The 18917-nt window shown below is 42.3% G+C and overlaps 1 protein-coding gene and 1 pseudogene across 8 annotated transcripts in view; both read left to right on the forward strand.

The window, feature by feature from the left end:
• The window catches only part of MPP7 (MAGUK p55 scaffold protein 7), a 356856-nt gene that overhangs the window by 70539 nt on the left and 267400 nt on the right, over positions 1-18917 (forward strand). The gene's annotated exons all lie outside the window — the stretch shown is intronic.
• On the forward strand, positions 8162-9556 carry LOC132226023 (WASH complex subunit 3-like; annotated as a pseudogene).

The raw sequence follows: 18917 nt of genomic DNA on the forward strand, positions 1-18917 counted from the left end.
TACTGTCTTGATAGTTTTGCATTTGGAGGACATATTTTAAATGGCTTTATAAGAAAAAATGATTGGATTTAAAGCATTTGTATTATCACTAAATGCATTTTTTAATGAAAGAATAGGAAATAGAAAATCCTATTAAAACTTTTGATTGATTGTAAAACTGACTTAAATTTTTTATTACCTGTGTGAACAAAGTATAATGTTGATGGGGGCTCATCAGAAAGTTGAAGAGATCCTTTATCTTGATCAGCATGTAGTCTTTATAAGCATATACCTGGTGTAAAAATGTATGGTCACGGAAACAAGTTTATGTTTCTCATGAAAAAACCCCGAGATTTTTCCTTGGGAGTTTTATATAAATTCTGTTTTTATTATCTTCCCTAATACTTTGTATTTCAGTTTCCTGATTATAGTTATGGAATAGAAAAGGAAAATATAACAGATTTTTTATCACCAAGTGCAGACTTCCCTTCCAGGAACCAGGTTAAAAAAAATTATTTCTGATCTGTGACATGACATGGAACCTGAACTGAATTTACTTAATTTTAACACCGTGGAGTCAAGTCTCCCTTGCTGTCGTGGTTTGTGACCCACTGCAGGCAGTCTTGATGAGGGACAGATTTGATCTAGAGACCTAGAACCTTCCAAAGGATTGTGGAACTTGTAAACATGTGTACAGTTTTTGAATCATCCATCTTTATCCTTTCTGTTGGTCAGGCTGATTTAGCTCAGAGATTTTCCAATTATAACTTTAGCTTGGTGTGGTTACCCATGTAGCTTTAGGTCACATGTGTATTTGTTCATTTTGTCACTTAGCATACATTTAATGAGTATCTCTACACCAGGCATTATGGAAGATAATTTATTATTTATCTTTGTTCTTAAGGAATTTATAGTCTAATGGAGGGGAAAGCCACACAGATATTTATATACAGGGGTAGGCAAAGTAGGTTAGTAATATAATAATAATAATAATAATAATAATAATAATAACAATACAAGAATAAACTCTGTTTCATATACTCACAACTGTAAATCTACTTTTGTCCACCCTGTACATGTAGTAAGTACAGTGATAGATTAAATAGGCTTTAAGATCCATGATGGAATTGTGGGCTGTGGTTGTTACTGAGTTTTAAAAAATTGCTATATAGTACAGTACATATAATTTTTCTGCTTTTAATTATAAGTAATAACTTAGTAAGACTTGAATAAGTATAAAATTGTGAAGTTTAAAAAATACACAGTAAAGTCTAAAATTTAGTCCCATTTTATATCCTAAAATCCTTTCCCCCTTCCTTTTTCACTTTTCATTTATTTTTTTTTAAAACCATTACCTGATCGGACATTTTAGGTCATTACTTTTTTTTTTTTTGTCACCAGTGATGCTTCGTAAGTTTTTTTGTACACCTATACTTGCACACATGTGTAAGTTATGTCTATAATGAAAATTCTTAGGAATAGAATCTTGGCTGAAGAATATTTCTTTGTAGTATATTTATTATTATAATCTTTAGAATAATAGGCTTCTCTTTCAAAGATAACTAAAAGCTTGGAAAGCTTATTGACATTTGGTATTGGCAGAAATAGTCTGGCAAAGCACAGTTAAGTCCTCACTTAATGTCTCCCATAGATTCTGTGACTTTAAGTGAAATGATGTGTGATGAAACCAACTTTACAGTTGGCTAATTGATACAAACAAGAGTTAAGTTCCCAGGGCATCTCATCAATGTTTTAACAAAACATTGAATGAAAAGAGGTAATTGGAGTAGCTGTTGTAGTTCTAATGATTTAGCTGAAGCATCGGCAGGAGTCTGTTACATGGAGGGAATTTCAGGGTGGCTTTTTGTCCTTGATTCCTCTTCAGCTCCCTCCCTCAGTGCACCTCACCTTCCTGCCATGGGAGCCACCATTTCCCTCATATCATCCCTATGTAGACATACTCTTCCCCAAATTGCTCTATATTATGAAATCTCCTTTTTCACTATCTAGTGTCCTTTGATTCAAGTGAGGCACTGTTCTGATTGTCAGAGCAAAGAAAGTCCACCTTGTGTGACCCTACAGAGCAGCATTTTCAGAGTCTCCTTGAACTCCACAAAATAATTTGTAGAGAGTGATATTTCACTATCCTAAAGAAGTGAAAACCCTGTACTTGAGTGTGATATTTACTCTTTTCTCTCTCATTCTCTCCTAATCCTAATGCATCTCCACAAAGTTTTTTTGGATATAGCTAATGACCACTAGAAATATTCCTAGTTGTTTAACCCACAAATAGGAGAGCACTCTGTATTTCTCTGCTCAGGGTGCTCTGATCCATTGAGGGTGTGATTAAAATTTTCTTACAATTGACTAGGAAAAAGTTTTTCAATCATACATTTGTACAGTTAAAGAAAAAGCGTTCCTGTCTCTTTTCTGTACATTTTTTCATAGTACCTTTCACTATGAAAAAGTTTTAGACTGAATTCCAAAATTTAGGGAATATTAAAAATAAGTTAATAAAAATAATTAGAGAATATATATATGAAAGCATACTATGCAAATCGACCAGACAGTGGAAAGATCGGTCGGCTATGATGTGCACTGACCACCGGGTGGCAGATGCTCAATGCAGGAGCTGGCCCCAGCCCACAGGCCCCAATCGCCTGATTAGCCGATTGGGGCCTACCTACCAACCTCTTGGTCCCTCCCCCTGGCCGGCAGGCTCTGATTGCCCGATGGGGAATGGGGAACTGGGGTGGGTGGCAGTGCATCTTCAGGAGCCCTGATCATCCTGCCGGTCGCCCCACACCCAGAGGGCGACTGGTGGCAGCAGGGGGCGGGGCCAGCGAGTGGCCAACCTCTCGGTCCCTCCCCCTGGCCAGCAGGCTCCAATCGCCTGATAGGGAACCAGGAACTGGGGGTGGGTGGCGGCTGACGCAGGTGGCGCCAGGGCCCCAATAGCCCCACCAGTCGCCCCACACACGGGGCGACTGTGGCAGCAGGGGATGGGGCCAGCTGCCCACAGCCAGGGAATATTGGCCCTGATCACAGACCAGGCCTAGGGACCCTACCTGTGCACGAATTTCATGCACTGGGCCTCTAATATTAAAAATAAATTAATAAAAATAATTAGAGGATAAGGGTAAGAGATCCTTATTTTTTATAGCTGTATAGTATTCCATTGTGTAAATGTCCCACATCTTTTAAACAATATATTTTTATAGATTTCAGAGAGGAAGAGAGAGGGAGATAGAGATAGAAACATCAGTCATAAGAGAGAATCATTGATTGGCTGCTTCTTGCATGCCCCCTTACTGAGGATTGAGCCCACAACCTGGGCATGTGCCCTGACCGGGAATGGAATTGTGATCTCCTAGTTCATGGGTCGATGCTCAACCTCCAAGCTGTACCATCTGGGCCTTTTCATTTTGATTATGGTTTATTTTGCTGTGCAGAAGCTTTTTTAGTTTGATATAGTCCCATTCGTTTATTTTTTCCTTTGTTTCCCTTGCCCTAGGACAGTGGTCAGCAAACTCATTAGTCAACAGAGCCAAATATCAACAGTATAATGATTGAAATTTCTTTTGAGAGCCAAATTTTTTAAACTTAAACTATATAGGTAGGTACATTGTTATTAACTTAATTAGGGTACTCCTAAGGCTTAGGAAGAGCCACACTCAAGGGGCCAAAGAGCCGCATGTGGCTCACAAGCCGCAGTTTGCCGACCACGGCCCTAGGAGATGTATTGGCAAACATATTGCTACTAGAGATGTCTGAGACTTTGCTGCCTATGGTTTCTTCTAGGTTTTTTCTTTTTAAATATATATATTTTTTATTGATTTCAGAGAGGAAGGGAAAGGGAGAGAGAGATTGAAACATCAATGATGAGAGAGAATCCTTGATCGGCTGCTTTCTGCACATCCCAAATGGGCATCAAGCCTGCAACCTGGCATGTTTCCTGACCAGGAATTGAATCATGACCTCTTGGTTCACAGTTCAGTGCTCAACCACTGAGCCACTGCAGCCGGGCTCTTCTAGGATTTTTATGGTTTCACAACTTACACTTAAGTCTTTTATCCATTTTGACTTTATCCTTGTGTATGGTGTAAGTTGGTGGTACATTTACACAATGAAATACTGTATTAAAGTATGGAGCTGTAATAAAGAAGGATCTTACCCTTTGAGACAGCATGGAGGGACCTGAAGAGTATTATGCCAAGTGAAATAAGCCAGTCAGAGAAAGACAAATATCACATGATCTCATTTATTAGTATAGGAGGAATCTAATGAACAAAATAAACTGACGAGCAAAATAGATTCAGAGGTATGGAAGCATGCAAAAGACTAATGAATCTCAGAGAAAGGCGGGGGAGGGGAAGCGATTAACCAATGAACTTGTGTGCATATATGCATAACCCGTGGTCACAGACAATAGTGTGGTGAAGGCCTGGGTATAGAGGGTGGGAGCAGGGTGGAGGAGATCAGTGGGGGAAGAAAAGGGAACATCTGCAATACTTTCAACAATAAACATAAAATTGCCAGAAAAAGAGCAAACATGATAAGAGACCACCATGAAGTATGACTCAGCTCTATCAAATGTTAGTATTTCACCATATTTGCTTTATTCCTTTAAAAGCATAAAGTATTACAGTTGAGCCTGGTGAACCTCCCTAACCCCATCACCTTGTTCATCACTCCTAGGCAGGTTTTTATATTTTATTTATTTTTTATTTTTATTTTTTTAAAATTAAATCTTTATTGTTCTGATTATTACAGTTGTTCCTCTTCCCCCCCCCCCCCATAGCTCCCCTCCACCCAGTTCCCACCCCACCCTCAGCCCTTACCCCCCCCAACTGTCCTCATCCATAGGTGAATGATTTTTGTCCAGTCTCTTCCCGCACCCCCCCACACCCCTTTCCCCCTGAGAATAGTCAGTCCACTCCCTTTCTATGCCTCTGATTCTATTATATTCACCAGTTTATTCTGTTCATCAGATTATTTATTCACTTGATTTTTAGATTCACTTGTTGATAGTTGTGTATTTGTTGTTCATAATTTGTATCTTTACCTTTTTCTTCTTCTTCCTCTTCTGAAAGGATACCTTTCAGCATTTCATATAATACTGGTTTGGTGGTGATGAACTCCTTTAGCTTTTTCTTATCTGTGAAGCTCTTTATCTGACCTTCAATTCTGAATGATAGCTTTGCTGGATAAAGTAATCTTGGTTGTGGGTTCTTGGTATTCATCACTTTGAATATTTCTTGCCACTCCCTTCTGGCCTGCATAGTTTCTGTTGAGAAATCAGCTGACCGTCGTATGGGTACTCCCTTGTAGGTAACTGATTTTCTTTTTCTTGCTGCTTTTAAGATTCTCTCTTTGTCTTTTGCTCTTGGCATTTTAATTATGATGTGTCTTGGTATGGTCCTCTTTGGATTCCTTTTGTTTGGGGTTCTCTGTGCATCCAGGACTTGTAAGTCTATTTCTTTCACCAGGTAGGGGAAGTTTTCTGTCATTATTTCTTCAAATAGGTTTTCAATATCTTGCTCTCTCTCTTCTTCTGCCACCCCCATAATTCGGATGTTGGTATGCTTGAAGGTGTCCCAGAGGCTCCTTACACTATCTTTGTATTTTTGGATTCTTTTTTCTTTTTGTTTTTCTGGTTGGGTGTTTTTTGCTTCTTCGTATTTCAAATTTTTGACTTGATTCTTGCAATCCTCTAGTCTGCTGTTGGAACTCTGTATAATACTCTTTATTTCAGTCAGTGTGTGCTTAATTTCTAGTTGGTCCTTTTTCATGTCCTTGAGGGTCTCACTGGACTTATTGAGGGTCTTACTAAATTTATTGGCGGTTTCTAGAAAATTCTTTAAAAGCCTTAAAACCGTGGTTTTGAACTCTATATCCAGTAATTTTCTTTCCTCCATTTCTGTCATTTGTGACCTGTATCTTTGTCTCCGCATTTTGGCTGCTTTCCTGTGTTGATAGAGTGGTTTTCTGTGCTAGGTGTCCTATAGGGCCCAGTGGCTCAGCCTCCCCAATTACCTGAGGTGGACACTCTTGGTGCACCCCTTTGTGGGCTTTGTGCACAGTCTTGTTGTAGTTAAGCCTTGATTGTAGTTGGTATCACTGGGAGGAATTGACCTCCAGGCCAATTGGCTGCAAGATTCAGCTGTGTCTATGGTGGGAGAACTTCTGTGCTGGAGATACCCTTATGGGGCAAGACTTATTTCAGTGGGGCTTTGGTGCTCACTGAGTCTGCCCCCTGAGTGTGTCCCTTATGGATCTGAAGAGTTGTAATCTGGATGGTCCCACTCTGACCACTGGGTACACTGGCTCTTGGATCTCTAAGGAGGTGCTAATTTAGCCTCTGCCTGAGGCTACCCAGCAGGAGCTATGGAGAGATCTGCAGATTCCTCTTCTTTGTTTGGGGTTTGGAGGTGCCCAGATGAGGCCCAGCTATGAAGCAATGCAAGCTGCTGTGGGGCCTTGGGTCTTCTTTTGGATGTTCTGGGTCTCTTGACCCAGCTGCAGTTTGTTAGGTAATTTTCAGATTGCCAAGGGCCAGGCCTTTCATATGCAAAAGCCTCTGTGCACAGCTTGGGTGGGGCGGGGTCTTAGGGAATCTACAGGGCAGAGCAAACAACTATGGCTGCTCCTCAGTCCTACCCTAAGAGGCCCCGTGTCTCAGTGTCCCGGTAATCGCTGCAAGCACCTCTGAGAGAAAGCCACCCTCACATTCTGCCCGATGCCAGACAGTCCAGTTTCTCCCTGTATGAGTCTGGGTCCCTAGAGACTCGCCCGGAACTGGAGTTCAGAGCAGTTGGGAGCTTGAGACTCCCTCCGGTTGAAAAAGACAACCACGTCCTCAGTTGCCATCCTGTTCCACATGCGCCTCCATACCTCTGCACTTTACTTCCGCACCTCCTCTGAGTCTCAGTGTGCTTTTCTCTTTCCTTCTAGTTGTAGAAGTTCCACTAAGCTAGCCTTCCTGTGGTTTTGGATGATGTCTGTTTTGTCTTTTAGTTGTAGTTTTGAAGTGGTTGTGCGAGGCAGCAATTTCCGATGTTTACCTATGCCGCCATCTTGGTTTCTCCAGGTTTTTATATTTTAATAGCACATGTGTGTCTCCATAAATAATGAATACTCTTGTTTTGCAGATTAAACTTAAAATTCATGATATAATTTTGCTTGTATCTATGTTGGGGGTCCCAAAGACAACCACCCCCCAGGTTTGGCGGTTCCACAGGAGGATTCACAGCACTTGACATACAGTGGTACTCACAGCTCTGATTCATTATAGTGAAGGGTACAGAGCAGAATCAGCAACAGAAAAAGGCTTCTGGGGAAAATCAGAGGGAAGCCAGGTACAAGCTTCCAAAATCCCCTTCCAGTGGAGTCACACATACACACACAATAAAAACATTAGAGAATAAAAGGGGGAAATGCTAAAAATTCAGTAATTCATAGTTTTCATTTTACAACAAATTTGTGTTTATTATTTGAGTATGAATTCTTGTTGGCATACATTCCCCCACTATTATTATTATCATTTTCAAATCCACGTTACATAGCAATGACATATGAGGCCTCAGTAGCTTTTCCCTTCATTTTGTGCATGTTTTTTTGGTTGCATAATTTCAACAGCTCTCCCTCAGGTTGTCAGTAAGTTGTTTGTGTGATTGGGCAGGCCACCTTGACTTAAGCCAGCCCTTCACCGAGGCGAGGAAGATAGCCAGTTTCCCCTTGTTTTTCCTTCAGACATCCCTGTCCCAGTGATTGTGAGACCAGAGTGTAAAGCAGAATTACTCAGTGAACGATAATCTGTTCAAGTATTCATTTTGATAAATCTGTTTTATGTAATACTTATCATTCCTACTCAGGATAATTCTGTGGGGTAGGTTTTAAGTAATTCTAGTCTTTCTTTTTATTTACTATTTAGGGTATAGTAAATCTTGGAATCCTCCATATTAAAAAAGATCAATTTATTGGTTCAGATGATGCAGTACTGATTTATTATTTTTTTTATAGTTTTTTTTAAATAGTTTTATTTGCCATAGGTTGGCAAAATTAGAACTTAAGAACAGAAGCCCTGCCGAAACCGGTTTGGCTCAGTGGATCGAGCGTCGGCCTGCAGACTGAAAGAACAGAAGCCCAGAGCTGAGGAGATGGAAGAGGGCATGGGTTAGGCATGGACCTGGCCAAGGTGTCAGCTCTTCAACAGAAAAGCATGATGGTGGTCCTAAACTAGTTTGTGGTGCACGCCGGACAGTTCCTCAGTCACTTTTCTACAGTTTGTGCAGAGAAACTGGCAGACCTTCTTCTTCGTGTCCAACAAATTGAAACAACTCTTAACATTTTAGATGCAAAGTTGTCATCTAAACCAGGCCTAAATGATGTCACATTGAAGTCTCCCTGTGTAACCAGTATCACAAGTGAAATCACTTTCTGAACTGCTTTAGAGCAACCTCAGCCAAATGGTGTACCAGACTCTGGACCACAGTAAAGTGAAATAATATTAGAAAATAGCTTTTACTGTAGCTAAGGACCCAAAGTATGGCAGATATTGCAAAATGGTTCAAGTGGGTGTTCCAGTGATGATAGTAAGAAACAAAATGGTATGGGAAGGACTAGCCCCAGATCTTCTTAAGGCCAGATCGCCAGTACCTGGTGGCGAAGGTGAAAAAAAATAAGAGAGTTCAGATAGTGAATCTTCCTTTAGTGACTAAGCTTAATTTTGATATCAATTACATATAAGTGTGTGTTTATTTACATTCTATCAGTAAGAGAGCCTGAACTTGACCTCTTAGTTATAAATACATCAAATGGCCAAATATCCACCATCAAACTTTGTTTAAAAAAAAAAAAGGCATTTATAACCTGGCAGTGTATGTCTTGTTACCAAAATAAAGGGCTCTGAAATGAGAAATAAAATAACCTAAAGAATGCAATTAGTGCTACCAATACTAAGATGGACTATTGCAGGGATGCAGTGAGCATCTCTCTATATAAAACCCTAATATGCAAATAAACCGAATGGCGGAACAACCAAACAACCGGTCGCTATGACGTGCGCTGACCACCAGGGGAGTGTGCAGAACATGGCGGGCGTCAGCTGTGGCAGGATGGTCGTGCAGGTGAGCGGGGGCGCAGACCAAGGCGGGGCACTGGTTGCTGTCATCGGGGCAAGCCTCTGGTGGTTACTGAAAATTCTTTGCTCCTGCACGCCATGGTCCCACCTAGTGCTCGCACCTGCTGCTGGCGCCGGCCCCGCTCGCACCTGCTGCCAGCACTAGAGCTGCTGCTCGCACCTACTGCCGGCACTGGCCCCACTCATGCCTGCAGCCAGCGCTGGAGTCGCAACTTGCACCCACTACCAGCACCCAGCGCCAGTCCCAATCGCTCAGTGCCGTCAGCGGGTGCGAGTGGCGGCTGCCAGCCCTGATCACCCCTGAGGGCTTCTCCACCTTCCCCTGCTCCTGAGGGGTGATCGGGGCAGCAGCTGCCACTTGCACCCACTTACAGCGCCGGCCCTGCTCACACCTGCTGCTGGTGCCAGCCCCAGTAGCTCCGCGCCCTCAGCAGGTGCGAGCACTAGGTGGGACCATGGCGTGCAGCGGGAGGGGCCCGGCAGGGGTGCGGAGGATGGGCCAAGACCCGCCCCTGTGCCCACCACAGCCTTGCGGCCCACAGTTCTTTCAAGGTGAACGAATTCATGCACTGGACCCCTAGTTTAATATAATTTAATATAAAGTCAATATGAAGTAGGTTAGTGATAAAAAAAAAAGAGACTTTTCTTGGAGCAATGGGTGCACAATGCACTGTGCAGATGATGTTTTGTCGAGTCATACATTTGAAATCTGTATGAATTGTGAATCAGTGTCATTGCAGTAAATGCAATTAAAAATAACAAACTCAATGCTCCCCCCCCCCCCCAAAAGAACAAAAGCCCAGTGGTTTTAGGCAATTTCTGTCTCACCTAAATATCTATTGCCACTAATTCAGTGCTTTCCAAATGGTAATTTACTGGGCTCTTTTCTTCCCTCCTTCCTTTCCATAGCAAATTACTCTTCAAGGAAAAAGGCAAAGAAATACAGCCCTTGAGCCATAGATACATTTAGCAAGATTTTCAGAATTTGTATGATTTATCTGAGGCATCTTGGCTGGTTGTAGAAATGTTCTCAAGAGTAAAAAGAATTTATTTGAGACATTGTGACATTTTCTTAATCCAAGGAGATTACAATACAATTGAAGATAATTCACTATGAGTGGACATAGCAGAACTATCTCTATTTAATAATGGGGAGGTGATGCCTGGAACAATCAAATAGGCACAATTACTTAGTTCACTTTGTGTAACTGTTGCACAGATTTATTATTTTTCCTCTTTCTGATTAACCCAGAACTCAAGTCTGGCCCTATAGTGTAGGCTTCAGAGAAGTCAGGGCCCTTGTCTTTATAGGCTCCTTTTCTCTTTTACATTTTACTGGATAATCTCACGAGCATTCCCTTTAAAGTTTTAAAATCCTACTCTTAAACTCCCCATTCCATTTTTGGCTGGTAGCTCCACTCAGCAGTTCAGGACATTCACCCTTGCCAGCATTTTTTTGTTTGTTTGTTTGTTTTTTACCAAAAATAAATCATTAAAATCTTTAAAGAAATGCAAATGAGTAGAGACTTTTTTTTAGGAAACACGGAATGAATTTGCAGCTGTTAGGTGAGTGGGAGTTTCACCCCAACATGGATTTATTGTCAGATTATTCACTTTCAATGTTACCTAAATAGGTGCAAATTTCAATTAGTCCTAAGTGTCCATTAAGTTTCCTCTATTAAGAGATGCTTTTGCCAACTTGGAAAAAAAATCATCTTTTAATGCTTTTGTTTGAGATTGGATGTAGACATATATTTCTTGTATTTTTACACATTGAAGAAAACAGTGGCTGAGAGCAGTTTGGTAGAAAATGGAAGGCCTTGATGGGAAAACTAAAAGCATGAGAATTGAGGCCAGCTTCCTGGTTTTATGACGCAGGCTTGAATAGTTTCAGACGTTTAATATCTCACAGAAAGCTTACTAAATTTATAAGTCCTCCGGTGGTTCCATTGTTTTTCAGTCTCATCTCTCTTCCTTGCAGATAAGGATGAGATCTCTCAGTAATTACAGTTTATGCAGGGAATGCCTTGCTTCAGAACATTTCAAGTGTAATCGGCCCTCGTTTACTGGAGTCTTTGAGTAAAACCACAGAATAAAGTCTGGACTCATAGATTCAGAATTGTAGAACTGGAATTGATTTTCAGATGATCAAATCTAAATAGGATTATACTTTGGAATTTTCTGTTACAGCCTGGTATAGAACTGTGCAGATCATAAGAGTTTGATAATTATTTGATAACTATAACCAATATATAACTTAAGTCACAAAAGGTAGAGGTTAATTTTGAAAGTGCTGGAAATATTGAGCTCTACTGTCTTGTTTAAGATGTGGTCACTGTTAGTGGTCAGTACCTTTCTGGAATTGTAAAACCAAAACTAAAAATGGACTAGGAACTAGCTTAGGAAAGTATAGACCAGAAGGCCAAAAGTTAAATAAATGGCCAAAAGTTAAATAAATGGCCAGAAGTTAAATAAATGGCAAAAGTTTGAATAAATAGGTGGTGGGGATAGAGGCTGTGCATATTGGTGCAGATATAGTGAAGTCAAAATAGCTGTGCAGCTCAGCAAGCATGGCTCAGTGGTTGAATGTTGACCTATGAACCAAGAGGTCACAGTTAGATTCCCTGTTGAGGCACATGCCTGGGTTGTGGGCTCAATCCCCATTAGGTGCGCAGGAGGCAGCCCATCAATGATTCTCTCTCATCATTGATATTTCTATCTCTCCTCTCACTTCCTCTCTGAAATAAATATAAAATAGCTGTGCATTAGAGTCAGTTCCATGTTGATATTGTGAGTGAAGTAGTAAATCTCCAATGAAGATACTGTCATTAAAAAATTTAACTGCCCTGCCTGTGTGTTTCAGCAGTTAGAGCAGGGGTCCTCAAACTTTTTAAACAGGGGGCCAGTTCACTGTCCCTCAGACCGTTGGAGGGCCGGACTATAGTTTAAAAAAAACAACTATGAACAAATTCCTATGCACACTGCACATATCTTATTTTGAAGTAAAAAAACAAAACGGGAACAAATACAATATTTGTATTTGCATGTGGCCCGCGGGCCGTAGTTTGAGGACCCCTGGGTTAGAGCATCATCCCCTGGACTGGAGGGTCTCTGGTTCCATTGATGTTTCTCTGTCACATTGATGTGTCTCTCTCTCTTCTCTCTCTCTCTCTCTCTCTCTCTCTCTCTCTCTCTCTCTCTCTCTCTCTCCTCTTTTTGTCATTAATAATAATAAAAAAATCCTCATATGAGGATTAAAAACAACAAACAAGAACAAAAAACAAAACTTCAACCACTTTCCAGTATATTTTATTTAAATTGATTGATCCATTGTTACGTACTTGTTTAGTTATTTTTTAGGGTAAATTCCTACAAGTTAAATCGTTGGTTCAAATGATATAACCACATTTAGAATTTAAGGTGTATGGTCATGTGGTTTCTTTTTACTTTTTTTTTTTAATCCTCACCTGAGGATATTTTTTCATTGATTTTTAGAGAGAGTGAAAGAGAGAGGGAAAGACAGAGAGAAATATTGATGTGAGAGAGACACATCGATTAGTTACTTCTTGCATGAGCCCCGACCTGGGCCCGGGCTGGGAGGAGCCTGCAACCTAGATTTGTGTCCTTGACTGAAATCAAACTCAGGAGGACCCTTCCGTCTGTAGGCCAATGCTCTATCCACTGAGTTAAACCAGCTAGAGCTGTTTGTTTGTTTTTTTAAATTAAAAAATCTTGTTTAAGTAGATAATGGGTGTTTCTTTTCATTTTGAAATTCCTTATTTATTAGGAAAAAAAATATAAACCAAAACTCATAAAAAAAGAGACTAGATATGATACAGAGTGGGGTGAATGGGCTAAGGGTAAGGTCAGAAGGTATAAACTTGCAGCTAAAGGATACCTAAGTACTGGGGATGTAATGTATAGCATGATGAGTACAGTGAACTGTATAAATTTTATTTTATTCTTTTGCTTTCTCTTTTTGTATTCATATGAGATGATGGATGCTAACTGAATTTATAGCAGTAATCATTTCACAATATATGTAAGTCAAACCATTACACTATACATTTTAAACTTATACAGTGATGGATATCAGTTATATTTCAAAACTGGGGGAAGATTTTTTTAGAGCTTTTAACGCTTCCAACTGAAGTTGAAAATTACTTTTGTTAGCATGACTTTAATTTCCCTTTTTAAAGTGAAGTTATGGCACCCTCTACTGATTTGGAAAGGAATTGCTGAAAAGTAATATACAGGTATGAATAAGACTGTATCAGTGCATAACTGAGGCTTTCTTGTTATTCATGTGATGGTCCTGTTTGCTTGTACTTCTCATTAGGCAGTGGGATGACAGACATGCACTTCAACCCATATTGGAAGCAGGCAGAGGAACTAGAGTGAGCAAATACACAGAGGCATGAAATAACAGTGTGTTAAGGGCTTTGCAGGAAGTTTTATAGAAAATTTGAGGGACAGTGTTGGTGTGATTTTTGCCATAAAAGACACTGGAGAGGTGCCCTGGCCTGTGTGGCTCAGTTTTCCCGTACACTGAAATGCCTCGGGCTCGATTCATGGTCAGGGTCCATACCCACGCTGTGGATTCAATCCCCAGTTGGAGCGCTTTTGGGAGGCAACCAGTTGATGTTTCTCTCTCACACTGATGTCTCCCCTCCCCTCTCCTCTCTCTAAAATCAGTTAAAAAAACAACAACAAAACAGTGGAGAGGATAGAGGGCATGAGTGATTTTAAGGAATTTTCACTTTATTATGAGAGCGCTGAGTCATCTTATAGCTTTACTAGAGGCCCGGTGCACGAATTCATGCAACAGTGGGTCCCTCAGCCTGGCCTGTGGGATGGAGCCGAAACCAGCTCTCTGACATCCCCCGAGAGGTCCTGGATTGCAAGAGGGCACGGGCTAGGCCGAGGGACCCCACTGGTGCACAGTTGGGGCTGGGGAGGGACGCAGGAGGTTGACCAGCTGGGGTGGGACCGTGGGAGGGCTCCAGGGTGTGTCCAGCCTGTCTCGCTCAGTCCCAATTGGCTGGACCCCAGCAGCAAGCTAACCTACCGGTCAGACCCTCTGCCCCCTGATGGTCAGTGTATGTCATAGTGACAGGTCAACCAGTTGACTCTCTGCCCCCTGGTGGTCAGTGCACATCATAGTGAGCAGTTGAGTGGCCTTAGCATATCATTAGCATATACCAGGGGTGGGCAAACTTTTTGACTCAAGGGCCACAGTGGGTTCTTAAACTGGACCGGAGGGCCGGAACAAAAGCATGGCTGGAGTGTTTGTGTGAACTAATATAAATTCAAAGTAAACATCATTACATAAAAAGTCTTTTTTTTTTTTTTTTTTTTTTTTTAGTTTTATTCATTTCAAATGGGCCGGATCTGGCCCGCAGGCCGTAGTTTGCCCACGGCTGGCATATACACTTTGATTGGTTGAATGGCTGAACGGCCGATTGGTCAATCAGACACTTAGCATATTAGGCTTTTATTATATAGGATTTAAAGTAGTAATGTGGTCATTTAAGTAGCTTAGAAAGAGGATTCCGGCAGCAGTGTGTAGGAGGGGTTGGAGGTAGGGACAGACCAATTTGACGGTCAGGGCATTTGCTGGGTGGTTGATGAGGATCCCAAAGAGACACATAGCTCTTAGGTAGGAGAGACTGGGAGACATGGAAGTTCTTTTCAAAAAAGTTACCACAAAAAATTTCAAATAGAGTAGTACAATGAGCCATATATGCCCACCTTAGTTTCAACAATTGGTAACCTTTTGCCATATGTGATATATATCAAATCTACCTGCCTACCTATGGAGTATTTTAGAATAAGTTGCAGGTATCATTACTCTGCATCTCTAATTACTTCAGCAAGCATCTCTCCAAAATAAGGATGTCAGAGGAGAGATGTTCCAGGAGATAAAATTAGGAAAGTTAGGTTTCAGAATTAAAGATAATGGGTTATTTTATAGCCAATAAGAGGACCCACACTGGCACAAATTCTTGGTTTACTATTAGTAATTTGAGATTATATAGTGTTTTTCTCCTGTCCTGAGAGTTTCAGAGATGGATATATGGTGAGTGCTATTATGTTTTTAATATAAACTTTAAGAAATTTCAAAAACATTTGTAATCAGAAAAAAAATGTTAAATACACACAATGGTTAAAGAGAATAGTGTTCTTGTCTGAGGTAGTGGCCTGCCAGGCTTCTCCACAGAGGAGAGATGAGCAATTACAGAGGAGCTGACCAGCCTTCTCCCAAAAGAAGGAAGAGGGGCCAAGCCCTTGGATCATGCCACAGGCCCAGGTTGGCAGAAGTTAGTGTGAGAAAGCAGCTGTGCAACAGCACCAGTGTGATCCACCCCATGGTTCATGGAGAGAGTGAGCATCAGCAAGCCAACTGGCACTAGTAGGGTCTACTTACCAGGGGGGTGAAGGGTACTGGTGGGGAGAGCCTGAAGCTGGAAATGCCAAAGGGCATTGGGCATAGAATGCTCACCTTTTAATATCTTTAATTAGTAGGGAATTTGCTTACTATACCTTTAGTCTAATAAGTATTTTATGTCATCCTATCTAATAAAAGAGCAATATGCAAATTATCCATCACTCCACAACAAATATGGTGGCGCCCACAGCCAATAAGGAGGGAATATGCAAATTGACTGTTACTCCTTGACAAAGATAGCTGTGGCTGGGCCAGGATGCTCACATTCCATCCTGACGCAGGCGTTCTGCCCAGCCCGCCCGCGGAGGGCCTGCTTCGTGGCAGCGGCCGCTGGGACGGAGGAGCAGAGACACAGCCCGCAGGGGGGCCCGGCACCCAGCAGCCCTATGCCCCATGGCTGTGGCAATGCTGGGGTTGGAGGAGCAGAGATATAAAGCCGCAGGGGGGCCCGGCACCCATCAGCTACGAGCCCCGTGGCCGTGGCGGCATTGGGGCTGCTGGAGCCAGAGGTGCAGAGACACCTTTCTATAAGCACAGGGTATGTTATGACCACTCCCAGGAAGGTCTGGTCAGAATACTGTCTCCAGAGAATAATGCTACTGTGGCAAATCATCTAAGAGAGGAAACAAGCTTTTGTTGGGTTTATTCTGAAGGTCAGAGAACAGGCCACCCCAACATATGCCGTGTTGTTATATTGATGATCTTGAGCTGCAGATGCTTGAAAAACAGCAAATGCAAGGAGAGGCTTTCCCTAAAGTCTCCTGATCTGCCTACAATCAGACCCCCCAAAAGGAGCTTAAATGTCATAGGTCCTGATGGGAAAAGTGTCATCAGCCAGCGAAGACTAACTCCTGTCACAGGACAGGAGACTAGAAGTTGACATCACACCCAAACTTTGTTACCCCCATTCATCTTTCCTAAAAATCATTTACTCTCCTCTAAGAGGCCTCCATCCCCTATCCCCTTTCCCTAGGAAGAAGGTATTTAAATCTGGATTCTAAGCCACCTTGGGGAGTTATTCATTTTTCCCTGGGATCTCCCACATATACACGAGGTACACATGTTAATGCACTTTAGTTTTTCTCTTGGTAATCTGTCTTTCATTATAAGGGCCTCTGCTAAGAACTCAGAAGGGTAGAGGAAAACTATTTCTCCTCCTCCATAATTCTATCTCAGGAAATCAAGTCCCGGGCTGAACAGTGAGGTTGGCTCAAGTGCCAAGCAGTGCTGGCTGAGGGGAGGGAAGCTTCTAGGGGGAAATCAACGATATTGGCATCAAAGTAGGACAGAGGGCACACACATGGTTGCTGGAGGTAGTTTAAAGTGGTTCAACATTTTTGGAAGATGATTTGGCAAAATTGATAGAAAAGTTTAAGGTACATCCAAGAGTCTTCTAGGAATCTCATCTGCTGAGATAAAGCATGAGAGCATAAGCCCTGGTCAGAACCCAGGATGCTACTGCGGGCTCCCCTTCCATGATAGGAAAACCTGCTAACAACCTGCATTTTTAGGCAAGGTGGCATCTATACTAATAAAAAGGTAATATGCTAATTAGACTGAACATCTTCCAGATGACCTTCCAGACAAAGCCATGGTGGTGGGGCTGAGGCAGAGGTGGTTAGAGGTGATCAGGCAGGCAGGGGAGAGCAGTTAGGAGGATCAGGCTGGCAGGGGAGAGCAGTTAGGGGAATCAGACCATCAGGGGAGAACAGTTAGGGGGATCAGGCCAGCAGGGGAGAGCAGTTAGGGTGATCAGGCCAGCAGGCAGGTGAGCGATTAGGGGGATCAGGCCGGCAGGCAGGTGAGCGGTTAGGAGCCAGCAGTCCTGAGGGGTCCCATTTTGGAGAGGGTGCAGGCCGGGCTGAGGGAACCCCCCTCCTGTGCATGAATTTCATGCACCGGGCCTCTAGTCTATAATAAAAGGGTAATATGCTAATTAGACCAGACATCTCCCGGATGACCTTCTGGACGTCCTTCTGGACAAAGCCATGGTGGCGGGGCAAAGGCAGAGGCAGTTAGGGGAATCAGGCTGGCAGGGGAGAGCAGTTAGGAGGATCAGGCCGGCAGGTAGGTGAGTGGTTGGGAGCCAGTGATCCTGGATTGCAAGAGGGATGTCCAACTGCTGGTTTAGGCCCCATCCTGCTATGATGTGCAATGACCACCAGATGGCATACACTTAATGCAAGAGCTGTCCCCCAGTGCTCAGTGTGCTCCCACAAGGGAAGCGCCCCTCAGCCAGAAGCCAGGCTCATGGCTGGCGTGTGCAGTGGTGGTGGCGGAAGCCTCTTTTCTGTGGCAGTTGGACATCCCCCGAGGGGTCCTGAATTGGAGAGGGTGCAGGCCGGGCTGAGGGACCCCTGCCCCCACACGAATTTCATGCACTGGGTCTCTAGTGATCAGTAAGATTAGTAACTCTTCCTCCTTTGGGAGGATAATATTATCATAGCTGAAATTAGTGGAGATTCCATTGGTCATTCATTCAACAAGTACTTATGGAGCCACTTGTTATTATGGCACACTATTCTAAGACACTAGAAATTCAACAGTGATCAACACAAAAGTCCCTGCCCTTGTGTGTCTTATATTCAAGTAGGAAAGACACTACACAAGATAAGTGAAATATATGTAGCATATTAGATTGTGATAAGCATTACGAAGAAACATTAAGTGAAGGTGGGGTATGTGTGTGTGGAGGGAGGCCAAGGACTCAATTAAGATGCCATTTGGGGAAAGACCCATGAAACCTGAACCGCCCTAGCTGTGTTGATGTGTACAGAGTTTGCATCATTTGCCATTTCTTGTGTGGGTCTGTCTCCTCTCACGAATGTATGAATATGGCCCTGGCCGGTGTGATTCAGGTGGTTGGCTCCCATACACTAAAAAAGGTGGCAGGTTTGATTTCAGGCACATAGCCAGGTTGTGGGTTCCATCTCCAGTCAAGGCACTTACAGGAGGCAACCTATCAGTGTTTCTCTCTCACATCGATGTTTTTGTTTCTCTCTCTCTCCCCCCAGTTCTCCATTTATTCTAGGTTTTCCAACTTGTTGGTTGTCTGTTATAATTCTTGTTATTTCTGTGGCATCGGGTACAGTCTTTTCTTTACTTCTAATTGTAGTTATTTGAATATTCTATCTTTTTTTCTAAGGGTTTGTCAATTATGTTGATCTTTTGGGGAAAAATCTTTTAATTTTATTATTTTTAAATTCTCTATTTTGTTTATGTCTGCTCTAATCTTTATTACAGTGGAACCTTGGTTCTCAAATTTAATTCACTTTGGAACGCTTTGAGAAGTGATTTGTTTGAAGACCGAATCATTTTTCCCCATTAGAAATAATGTAAATTGAATTA

The sequence above is a fragment of the Myotis daubentonii genome, chromosome 1 (genome assembly GCF_963259705.1).
Source record: "Myotis daubentonii chromosome 1, mMyoDau2.1, whole genome shotgun sequence".
In the NCBI taxonomy this organism is placed as follows: Eukaryota; Metazoa; Chordata; class Mammalia; order Chiroptera; family Vespertilionidae; genus Myotis; species Myotis daubentonii.